Genomic DNA, 14,500 nt, shown 5'->3' with positions numbered 1-14,500 from the left:
TATCAGCCTATTACAGTCTTGACTGCATTAAAATCCAATACATGGCCTTCTTGTGTGCAGTGAAAATCACTATCACCTCATCCATAAATAAAGTGAAAGCATTGTACGAAAAAAAAGGACTTGTCCAGTCTCCAGCAAGCTCCATTCCATTTTTTTTTTAGAGGCGAGTCACAGCTTACATTGTCTTATGTTTGCTCCATGTTGTCATTCTCAGCACATTTCATAATGGATGAACATATTTCCTTCGTATACAGGAAAGCGCTGATAATGAGAGTTCTCGTTCTTTAGAATTTGCACCACTGATGATAATGGACTTCATTATGTCCCTCTTCCAGTAAGCTGTCACCCTGAACAAATTTAAATTAGCCAGCCCAGAACAGATCTTACACCAAGATTATTTCCATTCAAGACACCATTTGGAGCTGTTTTGATTCCCTTTAATACAGGACTTTTCACTCCAGCAAGCAGCAGCCCTGTTTATTTGACTGTCACAACATTATAAATTACTGGCAGCTTTCTAAGCAATGACAAGAGGGGAAAAAAGTCACCTAGAACCAGCCTCAGCTAAGAGAACGGGCTGATGTGAAGGATGCTGGCTCACTGGCTCCGAACAGTGCAAGGTGGGGTCTTGGGCAAGGGACCCTGAGGGAACCATGTGGTGGAAACCATACTGTGACTCATTCAATAAAGTTAATTAATGATATTTTACACATAATGAGGGTCGGTCTCCCATGTGGTCCTCTCTCAGGTTGAGTTCATGGAGAGACAGCAGTTTTGCTGGGGCTGCAGGGACCATTCTGGAAACAATACAAGGGTTGTAACACGTCAGGTTGTGTTAAGGTCATTTTGTTATGACTTTGTATGTTTGAAAAACACATTTACTGTGACATAAATATTGCACTAATAATATTCATTTGTTTATGGGTGATTTTTTTTTCTTTATATTAAGTCAATATATTCATATATTCGTCATGAATGTATTCACTCATCAATATTACCATCAACATGTTTTTTTAATAGTAATTTTTACATGAAAGGCACCACACCTGTATTATAATCAAGCAGGTCAGTTAGAAACCTTCTTTTGCAACATAAATAACAATACCCAAAAGACCACACAATAGACCACATGCTGGTTATATGGCACAGCTAGACTTAACATTACAAACCACAACATGAAAAGCAGCATACAACAGTTATTAATTACCATGTGTACACAAAGCGATACAGTGTGTTAAACCAAGATTCAACACCAAACACCAGTGAAAGCGATAATGTTGACAAAACAGAAAAAACTGACGTGCAACATTCAAATTAATCATTTAATACTAAGGCAGGCACTGAATTACACGTAAAATATCTCTATATGTTAATACCCATATTTTAACATAGTACTAACTGTCACAGACAAAACAAATCATCATTCTCTTTATATGAAATTAATTCTTGAAGACACAAACCTGCATGGTTGTCTTTTTGTTATCAGTGATTACATCAAGGTGTCAGATTGAATTTAACAGTAATAATGCAGATTTTTATAAAGGCTACTAAAACACCTGTATGATAATATAAGCTGTGCCAGCCTAGTTGCCAGAATAAAATGTTGGTCATTGTACATTTCTGCAAACCACTGATATGTTACATTTGTACGTTTCATATATTTGTTTATTGATTACATGTTGATTATATATTGATTACATGTATATGACATAGTTATATTAAGAGACCTGGATAAGGCATTTGAGGTGGCGCCCCAGCCATTGCGATGAAAGTTTCCAGTGGTGCGTGAAGACAAAAATGCTTTCCATGGAATGAAATTACCTGGATCTTCTGGATTATGGGGCCCACAGAGCATGCACACTAGAGACTTAGGAAAGCTGCTGGCTGAATGAATGACTTCTGGTTAAGCGCTCTGCTATCTTGAATGGGAATAAAATGATTTAATCTTGTGGCTCTTCTCCACTTTTGATATGTTATCGGACTGAATGCAACAAATCCCGATAGTGAAACAAATCATTTTGCAGGGGTTTTGACACTTAAAAAAAAAAAGTATCACAGACGGCTCTCTCACAATGTAAGTCAATGGGAACAAGTCTTTTTGGGCCCTATGGCATCAAGTGATGGCTTAATTCCACTTTTTCCACAATGAAAATGTGAAATATTCTTCAAAACGGGCGCTGTTCCTGGGGACTTGCTATATGAGCTGACTTTCTCATCAGAAGGAGGAGGGGACGGCAGGTAGTGTGACATCTTTGCAAGAAAGCTGCCGAGCAGCAGATCACTGTTTGAAACCAACAAACAACAAAAGCAGGTATTTTTAATGACACACTAGGGCATTTCTAGACAATTTGTAGTGACTATATGGGGAAGTTTAAGCCAAAACACTAAGTTTTCCTACCCAGGACAAAATAAAACTGACAACTAAAATATAAAGGAGCTAATAGTTTTAACATATCCGTTTTGTACAAGATGTACAAATATAATGCATATTTGTGGTTTGCAGATATGTACACTACCAATTTTATTCTGGCAATTGGTTTGGCTGTGCAGTCATTCACAGCTCGTATGGGTTGAAGGTTAGACCCTGCCAGAAGAGTGGACATGCTCAGAGAGAAGTGAACTGGATTTGTGACACAGCCAATTACTGAGAAAAAGAACAAAAAAAAAACACATAGAGCTTTCATCCTTTTCAGCTGTTGAACCTCTTTTTTTCTGAGTAAAAGATGTCATTCACAGAATGAAGTGTACACACCAAAATCAAAAAAACTGCAGCCAAGCTTTTCCACATTTCATGTTTATCCGTTTCTGGGCCTCGGAGTTGGATTTGCTGCCAGTTTGTGGTTCTGATTAGCATGCTTTCAGCTGGATTGACTCGTGGTGAAACTCTGGGCTGGCTTCCCTCGAAAGGTGTAATAAACAGAACCTGGGAGGCTGCAGCATCTGCATTAACACCTTGCCGGGGATGTCTCCTAGGGCCCAGGAGCCGAGGACAGTGCCTTCCCTTCACACCTCGTTACTCCTGTTCCCTCCCGTGACCTTTCCCTGCAGGCAAACACGCACCCCATGAGACGACAAGCCAATCAGTACCCCTTTCCCATCCAACCCCACCCCTCACATTCCTTCCTCTTTGCCTCATTCGCTTCTTCCTCTGCCCAAATACACGGTCACTGCGACTGTCATACACTCTTTGGCTGAGTGGTATCGTTGTTGCCGGCCCCCCATCATTGTCCTCCACTCTATCAGTCAGCGCTGTTTATATTCAGGTGATTTTTTGCTTTGAATCACTCCAGCGGAAACTGATGTGACCTTGAAGAGAATGTCTGTGTCTTTTAGACCTGAAGAGGAAGGAGAAACGCTCTTTGAAAGTCTTGTCTTTCATGTCACTAATAGACAGGAGGCTGTCTGAATTACTTTTTTTTTGACCAGTCATTACAAAGATCAGGACGGGCTTGAATGCATCAAGCCTTGGAGAGTGAAAATGGAGTTCTCCGGGTGAAAGGAAAACGGGCCCTCTGGCAAGGTTGCGTGGTTTGTCTTTGATGCTCCTGGCTTGACACAGGGAGCTCACCTTGACTGGGTCATTTATCCAGACACACACTAAGTCACCTGGCACTGTGAGGCTGAGAGACAATTGCATTTAGCCTTCATGGAGCAATGATGCCAGGGCACCAGAAAACATCTATATTTTAAACTTTCAATGGCCTGTCGCTTTTTGAGTGCCAATCCAAAAATTAATAAACTTTTTTTTTTGCGCTGGATTTAAAATTAAAAATGCTTTCAACTTTAATTAATTCTAAGGTAAAGGTTCCCACTCCAAGCTAATCAAAATATGAAAAAATAACTTTTTACAGTCAGCCATGCGACCCCCCCAAAAAAGTAATAAAATAAGTGAAAGCAGGCATGAGAAACATGTAAATGGCACAGAAGCATTGGCTAGATGGCACTGCCCTTATCCCTTCTACCCTCCGAACAAACCATCCCAACCTGACCTAGGACGTCTGCAAGTCTCACACCATAGATGAGTTGCAAACTGCAGTGTGGCGAGTCAGAGCACAGAAAAACCCTGTTAATTGGTCCAGTCTGGCTGGCCCCTGTCAGACGAGGCCTTTCATGGCCTTTTCATGAGTTTCTCCTGGGAGAACTGAGGAGGCTGCCTGTAATGAGGCACCGTACCTGGTTGCAGAGGGGGGAATCAGGAGGGTCACTCGTGGGCAATTAGGGAGAAATAATGAGAGCTTTCTCTTTCTCTCTGTCTCTGTTTCTACCCCCCCCCCCCCCCCCCCCCCCCCCCCCCCCCTTTTTCCGGGGGGGGGGGGGCCCCACCGGGAAATTTTTTGGGGGGGGGGGGGTCCCGTGAGAGGCAGCTCCAAGCAAAAGTAGCACTGCAAGAAGAGAGCCATAGAGAGCACAAAATAGCATTCACCACACATTCTGGAGCTGTGTTGACCAGCGAGCGGTTCTGCAAACTTGAAAAGATGTCGAAATACATGTGACACCTGTCCCTAGGGATCTTAAAGTGACACCTGACACGTTATCAAATGAACCTGCTGTCGTCACTGACGTGCTGTAAGCACCAAAGGGATGAGATGAGATACTAGTTTGTATACAGTTCATTATACAGGGCCAAGGTGAGATGCTATATCTAAGCATGTATACAGTTCATTATACAGAACTAGTTTCCCCATCACTCCTGGGATTGCAGTTTTCATGCAGCCCGTGTTAGCTACTGCAGCTCCTTGCCGGCTGCTCCTGAGACAGATTTCTTCTTCTTTGACAGAGATTGATGTGCTGCCTGTCCCCGGCTGTAATAGCACTCAATATCCACTGCACTTAATATCCAAATGGCACCAAATCAAAATCGCCGCCAGTCTGACACTGGGGTTGAAAAACCTTGGCTAAGTGCAGCACCTTATTTACATGCATAGGACTGATTCATTTTTTTAGGGGGTTGAAAGGTGATCAATAATTTACATGCAGGTAAGTGCCTTATATGTGTGAAATTGTCTACACCCTTCTAAGAATAATGGAGAAGTATTTGAATTGCAATACAGATGGGTTAGAGCGGCTATTAGCTGAAAAGAGCCATAAAAATGGATTAAAAATCAAATTGAAATCGTACAGGGCAGTGAGTCCTTTTGTTGTGCGTTTGCAGGCTAAAAGGAACATGATTAAGTTTAGAAAATATATTGTTAAAATAATTAGTTTTGCCTGTTGAGGTGTGGAGAAAAGCCAGAGAATATTGGACAAAAAGAAATTCTTTTGTGCAGGTTCTGCATTACATCAAACTGTGAGATCCACAAAATAAAATCACTGTGAATCCGGTCCTCCCACTTCCTTCTCCTTTAATGATAATGACAGATTCCCTCTCTACAGGCTGCTCCGGTCTCGCTTTTTTCTTGCTTTAGCCTTCAATTTTGCTTTTGCTGCTTTAGCACACTGTTGAAAAAACCCTTTTGAATACATTTGTTGTTGAGGAATACTAATCCACAGTGGGTTGAAATGCAGCTGCTGCCCTTTCTGTGGACAGATCGGACATTGAGCTCGAAGGAGAATGAAAACTGTAGGTGCAGACTTGTACTGAAGGCTGTGTTTTTGCATTTTGAAGTAGTGCGACGACACTGATGGCATGACAGATTTGGGTTAGGATCCAGACCTTGTTTTGGATCTTGCTGTTTTTTTGCCTTGGAGAAAGGGCCATAAATGTTATAGCAGTCGTGGAAATCCCTCCCTGGTTAAAGCCCCATCTGTGCACACGGGTAGCAGAATGTGCACGAGGCAGTAAAAAATGAATGTGAGGATTGCGAGATGGCCCAGGGAGTCTGTTGCGCTGATAGAAAATGTAAAGTGCTATAGTCATGGATGTAATGTAGAATGATTGTCTGTCTCCCCTGTTTATTTGCCGGTGTAAGGGCTGTAATGGAGACAAATGCTCGTCTGAGCCTGTGAACCTGCTGCTTTTGCAATCTAACTCCTCGGTATGTGGAGCTGTTCAGACAGCCTGCACTGTGAGGACTGTGTGAAGGCAGGTGAGAGGTCCTCAGGTGACTAACCTAGGTTTTATGCCTTGATGACTCCTTGTTACTCTCATAGCTATTTCCCAATTGCCACCAGCAATTCCACCTTCTGTGTCCATTAGATGCAGGGAACATGGATCAATATGTGATGCAATTTCCCTGGGGAATGAGCGAGGCTTCTTTAGGGTGGCCCACTTTCTCCCCCTCTTGTTCCCTCTCTAATTCTCTCTCTCCCTACTGCTTCCTCCCCCTCTTTTACATGCCATGCCGAGTAAACCTGCAGGTAGGAGTTGCAAAGACAAAAGGAGATTTTGCTCAATCATTTATCTAAGTGAAGTAAAATTCAGCGGTGACAGGAAACACTTTGTTACAGCAGCTAAAACAGAAACCTGTCACCCAGGTCTCTCTAAAGGCAGATGAAGAATGAGTCATCACCAGTCCAACACCCACCCAATAGTGAGGCTGGCACTCAGCATGCCAGCAACATCATCTGCCTTACAAGGAATGTTGCCCAGCTATTATCTTTGAACAATGAGCCACGGTTTGCTAGTATTCGATTCCGCAAAGGTCAACATCATTTTGCCACTGGAGTAAAGTGTTGTTTTCATAATGAATATGCCCTAGATCATGCACAGACACAACACAGCCTATACAGTTTCAGTGCATTAAAGCTCAGAGAGCGAAAGCACATTATAAAGCAATTGCATACCTTTGTTAAAAGAACCTTTTTTTAGTTTTGTGTCAAGATATTTTACTGCACACTGTGTTAGTCCTTTTTGCACTATAAAACCTATTAATAATTCAAGTATTGCTGACATGAAGAGGCTGTTAAAAGATGCTTTTTATGTACCTGGACCTCCTTACTCAGTGATATGTATCTGATTATGTTGATTTCTGAGGATTCAATTTTGACCACAATGAAAATCAAGATAATTTAATGAAAATACTTGTGTTATTGAGTCCTCACTCATCTTATCTTGATAATGTTATTCCTCAGCATTCTTAATAAAACCCAGAACAGGCCCACAGCTCTCCAGGGCCTATGCCTTAAATTTTCTCATAGTTGTTCTGTTTTGATGACCAAAAAATTGCACCCTCAACTGTTGAACAGTATGAGGAACTGCTCAGACCAAAAAGCTCTGTACCCTTTATGCAGGACAATATACACTGTCAACTGGAATTATGCCAACCGGGCAAAGCCCCAAGTCTCAATGGCATTAAGGCAATGCTTATCAAATCCAATTGTGCATTTCTGGTATATTTCTGTATAACCTGAACAAGATAACTATACTGTCCACTTAACAATTGTTATAGTGGAGGACAAATCAATATATAGCATGACAATTTTCAACTGCAACTGCTAAAATTTTGATTTACTATTCAATCTAGCCATCTAAGGTCATTTGTCTTCATCTCACCAAAACTTTCAAGGGAAGTGGTGTTGTATGAGGTACTTACTCTAAATAGTTAGTGTATTACCTGCAGTACCCCCAGTTTGGAGAAGCAGACTGGCGTACACAGAAGTTAAGCCCTTTGCAACAGAGTAACTGAATACCCATATGCGCTCTTCAAAGCCACCAGACTTTTTTTTTTTTTACAACTGTAAATTTACCTCGCAGCATATAGGAGCCACTGGTTTACCCCTACCTCGATCGGTTAATTTGTTTGTTTTATTGTGAATCTTAACTAACCCTTTTAAGGGTTATTGCATAATTTAGTTTAATTTATTTTATTTTATTATTTTTTCATCATTCTGCAGGTTTCCAGTAGTGCTCCTGATGTATTCACATTTGGAAATTCAAGGTTTGCTAGAAGTTGTATGTTTCAGCCTTGAAGCGCTACTTTCCTAAGCCCCTCTGAAAACTTTTTCCAACGTGATCTGATGTACATTTTTGAACGATGTTGTTGCTACATGTAAACCAATGTAGTGTGGAGTGTGTTGGCTTTGAAGAGAGCATAGATAACGGGTTTGGTTCTCTTGTGGACATGGCTGTCTGACAGCGAGGGAAAGTGGTGAAAATAGACTTAATATAGTGTACACTTAAACTGATGTCAGTGCTCCTTTTTTTGGGAGGCTAAAATAAGTTTTGAACTTCTCCTGTCCACAGCCACCAAACTCCTTTGACTGAAATAGTAATTTTACTTTGTAGAATACAAGTAGTGTATGTTACCACTTTTTGATGACGACATCATTTTGTCAGCGAGTAGATATCAATGGACGTACTTTGTATTCTGCAATTCAGTGGGTGATGTTATCATACAGTCTGCATACATCATACTTCCTACCTACATACATACTGTCTTACCCAAGTTTATTAAGATCCATGTCGCACAGTGTAGCTTGCACTAAATTTATAAGATGACAGAAATCCCACAGTCTGCAGGAGGCTTAATGCAGTTCACACGTTTACATAGATTTCTCTGTGAATTTGCAGCATCACTCCTGATTTCCCTTTTTTAGAGTTGCAGTTGGCCTGGTGTTGTGTAAACTAATTGCTTCATTCGGTTTGTTTTGGAGAGGCGCTGTAATGATGGGGGTTATGGAGTGCTGCATTTGAATGTTCCCTTGCTGGGGTAGTTTGCAGCTTTTCTCAAGGTTAAGTGTTTCATGACAACAGATTGTAAATGCAAAATGCAATGTTTACAAGGCAATGGACCACATTTTTTTTCCCGCAGTCCACACTGCCATGGGTCAGTGATTTTCTGTGGGCTTTAGGTTTTGTAGTTAGCACACCGTAGCAGTTGAAAGATGTGCATGGTGCGCTGGGTGATCAGAAAGTCTGAAATTGGCCCAGAGAGAGCACCGCTGTCAGAAAAAGACTACAGCATTGAAGAAAAGAAATGGAAAATGCCATCCCCTGCTGAGTGAATGAATACATGAGTTTCTCTGTGAACTTTTGGTCGCACTGCTTGGATCAAAGCATCAGCAAAAAAAACACTCTTAACAGTCTAAAGGTTTCTAAAGGGTATAATAAAACAGGAAGGGTTATTTATTTCAAAATGCATAGGTTAGGGTGATGCGGGAACACGAGGGGGTCCTGTGTGAAAGCAGGAGGAACTAAAAGTTAACATCCTCACTTATCCCATTGTTATATTTGTCTGCAGGGGGATATTTCTGTCAGCCCTTCTATGTCGATCCGAATAGATGCTTTAGGTGTCTCCCTTCATGTCTTTAATCAACACACAATGTTATCTTCCGCCAGCTCCGGCCTTGCATTTGTTTCTTTGACTGTTTCATGACTGTGCCTCGGCTACTGAATGGCACCATTTGAGAGATGAGAGAGAAGCGGTGCAAATGTCATAAGAAAAAAAAAAGCAGAAAAGACAAGACAGACAAAGAGAGAGAATGAAACGGAGGAGACAAAAGCTACGAAACGAAGTCTCAGGATCTGTAGAAGAGACATCAGTATGTGTGGGCAGTGTTAAATAATTTACTCCTCCCTGATCAGACCCTATTTAATTAGGCCTTGTTCCACCGATTTAATCAGGCCCTCTTGGTTGGGGTGTTGGGCTATGAACTGTGAGGGGCGAAGAAGCATCATATGCTCGCCTGCTGCGTGATCACAGCGGGGCCTCAGGTAGAGGACACGGTGACACGTCCTGCAGGCTGACTACAGTTATTGCTAACAACACTAACAGGGCACAGCGGCAGACCCCGCTGACTCCTATAGGCCTGCTAACAGGCTGCCGTCTAACACCTTCACTTAACCAGAGTTCTAATTACACTCCTCTAAACATTTTATACAATTATCTTTGTATCTTTGTGCACAGGTGTGTTGGTGAGTATGTTACTGAGCAGCAGCCCTCCAGCCGCTTTCTTCGGATTAGTGGCAGCATGTTTAGAACTGGGATCTTTCTGGAAATGATAGCAGAGAAGTAGGGGTGCATCTAAGTATTGTGTCGCCCAGGGCTAGTTTAGAGGAACTGCAAGCTGCTAGAGGATCCAATTTCAGGCCATTTCCCCCCTAAAAAAATTGTCTGAAGTGGAAAATCACACCTGATGGCCCACCAGCATGGCTTTCAAGCCACTAGATGGTATTATGGAAGTCTTTGTACAAATCAATTTTCTGAAAAAAAGGGGGTTATGATAAAAAAAAAATAAAGGTTGGACAAAAGTCCAGATGACCATCTGTGTCCTTTGCTAAAAGACCGTGTTCTCGTTTCTTCCCACATAGCGAAAAGATGGACTCGATAAGCAGTTTTTCTCTCACACTGTAGGATAGATGTGAAACGGCCAGTGGATGGCATTGAATTTGTTTTAAGCCACACTCCCACGACGTGCAGCCAGTGCTGAGGTACACACTTTGATAAGTGACATGCAGAGAAGGGGGGGGATGATGTGGAAGAGGAAGAAGAAGCAAAGGGAACAGAAGTGTAGTGTCCCGCTGAGGTAATTTGCCTTGGGTCTTATAGAGCTTACTCGCACTGCTGGCAGAGTCATATGCAGGCTGATACGGGAAAAGGAGAAGATGTGGGAACAGCATGAGAAGCCAGCAGAATCACAAGTGTTCGAGCTTTTACCTTGTAGCTTCAGAGGAAATAAGAAAGAGTGAGAGTGAGAGAGAAAGCTGGGAGTGGAGTAGGGTTTAACTAATGCTCAAACAAAGGTAACTGAGCATGTGTGCACGGGCACATGCGCACACAGTCATCATCCGGTGCGTTTGGGAAAAGCTAAGGCCAATTTTCATGGGAGCGTAGCGGTTTTGAGCACACATAAGCACCTGTGACACCTTTGGCAGTGCCAAGAGCCCACACATCAGCCGGTGCTGACAGCATGGCTGGCACATGCCTGAGGGGCTGGGAAACTTCCCCTCTATAATTGCATCCCATGTCAGCCTGTGACAAGTCGGGCTCAACCAGCACTAATCAGCAGCCAGACGACCTCCACCTCCTTTACCCTCTCACTTCCCCCCTGACCCTAACTTTCACCCCGCTCAGCACTGTCCCACTCGAGCTATCTGTTGTCCATCTTTGTTTTTGCATCATAGGGGTATCACCCCTGAGCAAGCCATTACATCTTTATCTCAGCACCTGATACCATCAGCATGACTCAGTTCTGTCTCATTAGTCTGCTTTAAAAATATCTGTTAATGTAGCCATTTTCCATTGAATCCATCTGTTATTCTCACCGGCGCTCTGTTGCTGACACATTTTACTCATTTTATGTTAATTACATCAAATTAGTTAAAATAATGCCGGGATGAAAACGATAATGGCCTGTCTACTCATACAGGACCGCTGGCTGGGGATTCATGAGCTTCTTCACACCTCCCATGAAAAGTCTGAGTGTGACTATGATACAGTCAGTTAGCAGACGCGTTAAAGCAATGTACTTTTGTGATTTAACACGAGGAGGCGATTCGTAACAACTTTATGTGCGTGACGGCAAGTTTGTAAAAGTCTGTACAGCGGAAAGTCCTTGTGATCTTTGATGAGAGATACCAGTGTGTGTGTATGTGTGACCACATCTTTGATCTTTGGTGAGTGATGTGTGAGTGTGAGTGAGTGAGAAAGAGAGCGACACGGTGCAAGTGCCTCCTGCCTCCTACAGATTGAGGTGAGAGCAGCCAGGTGGGGCCCGGTCGTGTCTGTGTGCCACAGTAACTGGATGTGATGGGTGGCCTCTGGGGATCTCTGCCTTAGAAGTGCTAAACGAGCGAAGCAGAGCAATCACACTGTTCCTGTGTGCGTATGCCTCTGTGTGTGCGCGCGCGCCGCATGCCCACACACACACCTATAAATATATATAAATAATATATATTGATATATATATATTTATATATATATATATATTTATGATAGTCAGTTTGGTTTTCTGTTGCCACTGGCTTTATCTCTGTGTAGGTGTGCGTGTCTGCTATAAAGGACACTGCATTTATTTCCTGACTAAATATAAGCGCCACGAGATGGATGATAAGATAAAAAAGCCTTTAATGTATTAAATGTTGCCAGGTAACAAGCCTTTTAAGTACATAAACATGGCTGCCGTTTCAGGTCAGCACAGTGATGATAAGTGCTGCAGACAGTCCACATGTGGTGGAGCTGTAATGCTGCTCTGCTAGCATGACTCCAGCCACAAAGGTGGTGACAAGACACAGGTTCCAGTCTGCAGACTGTGACCCCACCCTCCTCTAACCACCTCCACCCCCGCGTCTCAATATGATTGTTAACCTGATGCCTCTGAAAGGGTGAACCACCCCCCAACCCCTTCATTAACCAAATGGAATTGACTTAATTCAATAAAGGAGAAAAAGATTTCCTCCCATGAGAGTTTTTGTGTGCACTTATTCCTTTTGCACAGCAGCTGCAGCTGCGTGTGTGTTTCCGTGCATGCTTGCACATATATTACACACGCAACCTGCAAACTGAGCCCTCATGCATACGAGAACAAAACAAACGAGCGTGTGTCACAGGTTGTGTTCTTGCCGCGGGCCAACGAGGCCCCAGCGGTGACACTATAGAGGCCTCTGGTAGCACCGGCGCCCCATGGCTCCGCCCGCGCCCTTGTGCACCTACCTCGAGCCGAGGTGAATGCCAAGGAGTCTCCGAGCCACTCCATCAAGCAGCCCCCCAACCCCCCACCCCAGGGGAACACCAGCCAATGAATTACAGATTAGATCATTGTTACAGGATCATAACAGTGATCTAATTGCCAATTTCTCTTTTTAATTGAATTTGGTGGAGTGAAGAGGCAGAGATAGGATTCATGGGACTGTGTGTGGAGCCGATTGGAGTCGGTCCACTGTTGACCGGACACGACAGTTAATGAGGGGAAAAATACCGGAGCTTGACATTCGGCTGCAAACTGGGCGTTGACAGCAGAGACGTCAGGACTAATATCCACGACAGTGCTTCTTGTTTGAGCTGAATCTTGTTTTTGGAATGTTTAGGGTGTTGGCTCACTGACATTAGTCAAATTGTATTGACAGCATTATAAATCAGAGTTAAATCAATGCAACTGGGTTACACATGGTTGCTTGTTGATAGCCTTTTATTGCCTTTTTTGAATTTTCTTAAGTTTTTCTACAGAAATTTAACAACTATGTCCGTTGTTGTTGGTTTTGTTTTTGTTGTGCAAATGGCTTTAATCTGACTGCTGCTCTCTGACCTGGCTTTGGCTAATTGCAGTTTGTCTGTTTTCATGTCCTCACCCTCACACCCCCCTCACCTCCAAAATCCTACATCCACTCCAACCAAAAATGAGCTCCACAGTGTTTTCTGATTATAGCTCGGTTAAATTAGATGAGATAAGTTAGCCCACATCTCCTGCACAGCCTTGCTTGAGAGCTGACAAGCCCAATACATCTGCCGCGGCCATGGTAATTGAGATGGGGAGGGGAGGAGGGGGTCGGTGGTTGGATGTGAAGTTGTGTGTGTACATGAATATGTGGGTGTGTGTAGAGGCGTGTGAATGGGAGGAGGGTGAGGGGGGTGGGGGGGTGGGGGGGCTCTCTCTGTCTCTTGTTCCTCAGTACCTGTCATTGATGAGGAGCCAAGGAGAAGCTTCAGCTTGAAGCTGTCATCGGCCCTCTGAATCTGTCTGCCTCACTCTATCATTCCTCCCTCCTCCTTCCTCTCTCTCTCTCTCTCTCTCTCTCTCTCTCTCTCTCTCTCTCTCTCTCTCTCCCTCTCTCTCCCTCTCTCTGTGTGTGATGTGGATGCAGAGTGTGTGAGTCGTGAGCCAGCCAGCGAGCGTGTGTGCACCGTAGGAATCCGCGCGACCAGCTCTTGAGGCGTTCAAATCGGAGACGCCGCAGACCAACTGGGGTGCAGGCAGCCCACCACCCTGACACCACCGAGACCGACGCTCCCTCTCCCGGACTGACAGGCCAATCGCAGGCCACCGCTCGCCCTCCCTCCATCCACAGCACTCTCTCTCTCTCTCAAACACACACTCACTCCTCCTCTTGTTTCTCTCTCTCTTTCTCTCTCACTCAGGTTTTCATTCCTTTGCGTTCAATCCGTGCATCCCCTCCTCCTCCTCCACCACCACCTCCTCCTCCTCCTCCTCCTCACACCTTTTGGTCAGAAGAGGAAGAGGAAGCCCAGCCCAGGGAGAGACGCTGAGAGGATGAAACTCTGACACGCCGACAGACCACAGGGAAACAAGAGCACAACTGTGAGTACAGCAGTCCTTTCACCTCTCACTCAGGCTTAACGCTGTCACACACACCTCGTCTCTCACACACTAACACACACACACACACACGTGTCCGGCATTTACTTCAGTGACTTGACTCCAAAACCGTACTCACCATGCGTCCTCTGCTCAAGTGTCTTTGTCTTTTTCAGGCAATGACAATAACAGTCAAAGAAGTGCAGGAATGTTGTTTGAACATGTGCAGTGTGCTCCTTTATGTCTGCTGTTTGGTTTGAGCTTTGTCCTGTATTTAATGCCATGCCAACAAAAACAATCCAGCAAAAGTGTGTTCCTTACTTTCCAGTACGTGTGACATTCTCCCCCACTTTAATGGGCTCACTTTTGT

The 14,500-nt window shown here is 43.8% G+C and overlaps 1 protein-coding gene across 4 annotated transcripts in view; it reads left to right on the top strand.

Annotated features, from left to right (window-relative positions):
- LOC121956111 (RNA binding protein fox-1 homolog 3-like) overlaps positions 1 to 14,500 on the top strand; it is a 546,203-nt gene that overhangs the window by 61,398 nt on the left and 470,305 nt on the right. For 3 of the 4 annotated variants that reach the window (XM_042504227.1, XM_042504225.1, XM_042504223.1), the window contains exon 1: positions 13,713 to 14,133. The gene's annotated coding sequence lies outside the window, so the exon portion shown is untranslated. Of the gene's footprint in view, positions 1 to 13,712; positions 14,134 to 14,500 lie in introns of those variants that run through there. The other variant, XM_042504222.1, reaches the window with a different exon arrangement.

This window comes from Plectropomus leopardus, chromosome 17, assembly GCF_008729295.1.
Source record: "Plectropomus leopardus isolate mb chromosome 17, YSFRI_Pleo_2.0, whole genome shotgun sequence".
NCBI lineage: Eukaryota > Metazoa > Chordata > Actinopteri > Perciformes > Serranidae > Plectropomus > Plectropomus leopardus.
The sequence above is the reverse complement of the archived record's forward strand: the minus strand, read 5'-3'. Positions and strand labels throughout refer to the sequence as shown.